The sequence below is a fragment of the Neomonachus schauinslandi genome, chromosome 3 (genome assembly GCF_002201575.2).
Source record: "Neomonachus schauinslandi chromosome 3, ASM220157v2, whole genome shotgun sequence".
NCBI lineage: Eukaryota > Metazoa > Chordata > Mammalia > Carnivora > Phocidae > Neomonachus > Neomonachus schauinslandi.
Window position 1 is genome coordinate 184,431,336 of NC_058405.1, and position 2,639 is coordinate 184,433,974.

General features: G+C 40.8%; 1 pseudogene; it reads right to left on the reverse strand.

Moving 5' to 3' along the window:
• Window positions 1–846: 846 nt before the first annotated feature.
• Window positions 847–963, reverse strand: LOC123324527 (annotated as a pseudogene).
• Between the last annotated feature and the right edge of the window lie 1,676 nt (window positions 964–2,639).

Below are 2,639 nucleotides of genomic sequence, written 5' to 3' on the forward strand. Positions count from 1 at the left end.
AATAAAATTGAAAACGAGAAATTAATAGATAAAATCAACAAAACCAAAAACTTGTTCTTTGGAAAAAAAGGCAATAAAATTGATAAACCTTTAGCCAAGGTAACCAAAGAGAGAAGACAAAAAGTACTAATATCAGAAAAGAAAGAGGGGCAGTCACTACTGATCCCATGAACATCGAAAGGATAATATAAGACTATTACGAACAGCTCTATGCCCACAAATTTGATAATTGAGATGAACCAATTCCTAAAACACACAATCTAAGGGCACCTGAGTGGTTCAGTCAGCTAAGCATCTGACTCTTGATTTCAGCTCAGGTCATGATCACGGGGTCCTGAGATTGAGCCCCGCATTGGACTCTGCACTCAGTGCAGAATCTGCTTGAGATTCTCTCTCTTCCTCTCCCCCTGCCCGCCCCCTGTTTGTGCTCTCTCTAAATAAAAATAAATAAATAAATAAATAAAATCTTTTTTTTTTTAAACCAGTATCTACCAAAACTCACATAAGGAGAAATAGATAATCTAAATAAGTCTATTCAAAGAAATTGAAAAGTCCTTCAAAAAAATGAAAGCACCAGTTCCAGATGGTTTCACTGGTGAATTCTACCAAACGTTTAAGGGAAAAAAAATGATCTGACAGAGAAAAATGCTGCAAGAATTAATGGTGACTGGGAAAGGCATTTATTTTATAAACCAAAACAGTTACCAAGAACTGCCCAATACATACAGCCGAAAGTAGATTGATAGTTGAGACAATGTGTTAGCTAGATAACTTTTTAAAAAACAACTTATCCTTTATAGTGCAACACATAATGCAGATCTAAATGAGAATATTAAGCAGAATAACAAAGATTAAATTTTATCACAACTCTAATCGTTATAAAATTGTTTGGTGTACTTGCATTTATTAAACTGATAAGAACAGATACTACACTTGATTGTAGCCAAAAGGCCGAGAAGCGATGGTGTACTTGCATTTATAACATCAAACTAAATAAATTAAGATGGGCTCTCCAATTTTTAGTTATACAATTTAATTAATTTAATTATACATTTACACTATGAATCATTCGAGTAAAAGCCTAGTTTGGGGATTCTTTGTATCTCAAAATTTTGCAAGGTTGAAAAGTTCCAAACTCATGTGAAACAAAATCCACAACGTATTTGATAAGAAATTGATATTCAGAATATATACAGACCTCCTAAAACTCAAAAACAAAAACAAAAATAAACAACCTGATTCAAAAACGAGCAAACGACTTGCATAGACATTCCTCCAAAAAAGATATACAAAGGGCCACTAAGCACATGGAAAGATACTCCACATCACTGACCATTGAGGAAATGCAATCAAAACCCCTGTGAATCCAGGGGCCCGACTTGGGGTTCCAATGGATCCCAGGACCCTGTGAGAGCACGACCTGAGTGGAAATCAAGAGGCAGACACTTAACCCCCTGAGCCATCCAGGCGCCCAGGCCATGGAACTTTTAAAATAAAATTGCCACAATAATTTTTACATATATTTCAGATCTGTGGTTTTATTCTAGAAGTCCCTCCCACTTGGGGACGCTCACGTTTGGTCAGTATGTGTATGCGGGACCCACGTTTCCTTTGTGCCTCTAACCGGTCCTTCCTCCCCTCAATTCCATCTCAGTCACATCCATCCTTTCAGGTAGATCCCCCACACAGTCCCCCCTCATCTGTCCAGCTTTGCCTGGTCCACGAGGTAGGATTCCTCCAATTTCACACCTCACTGGTACTTTACGTGGCTGGCATGAGGGTTACACGAGATAAAATCTCGATTATTGAATGAACGTTATGAACATCTGTTCGGCCACCAACCCTGAAAAATAGCCATAATTAAAATCATGAACAGCCGTAAGGAAAACTACCGGGGACCTCCCCTCTTCAAACTCCTTGGGTTTCCAGGAGTTTGTGGGGAGCTTGAGGCTGAGGATTGGTGAAAGAATCCAATTTGAATCTTGGCCCCTGTGGCTGGGGGCGGGGGACAGACATCTCTCTATTTTTCATATACAGGAAGTGGTAATTCTCACCTTCCCTGGGCTTGGGCTCTGACTCACTGGGTCCCCCAACCCCCGGGACCTGGCCTCCTTGCTGCTAAGGCCCTAAGCAACACAGTAAGGTGTCTGGCTGAAAAACTCCCCCAGTGGAGAGCCGACTGGCCCTGAGAAGCACTACTCTCCCCATTCATGTGGTTTTGTTACAAGGCCTGGGTACCTCAGGCCTGGGCCAGGTTACCTTGATCACACCAATCGTTGTAGATTTCAAAAGCAGTCCTAAAGGTCACCTGTCTCATTAGGTACTTCACACCCCTCCACCCAAGTTAATAATATCACCTCTGTGTTCCTGTACTCCCATAATACATGGTGCGACTATATGCAGTAAAGATTCGATTTGAGGTTTCTTACAAATGTTCAGCTAACATCATGCTTCGTATATACCAGGATTCCTCTCCTATAGCCATGGAATCCCTGGATCACCAACTTAAAAGACAACAAAGACTCATCTTAAAGGGAAATGGAAGCCTTAGGTCACCTCATGAAACTAAAGGGCAACATGACGAGAGCATATAACGTACATCTCAAGCTCGTGACAAAAGCACGTACTTTGCCCACTTC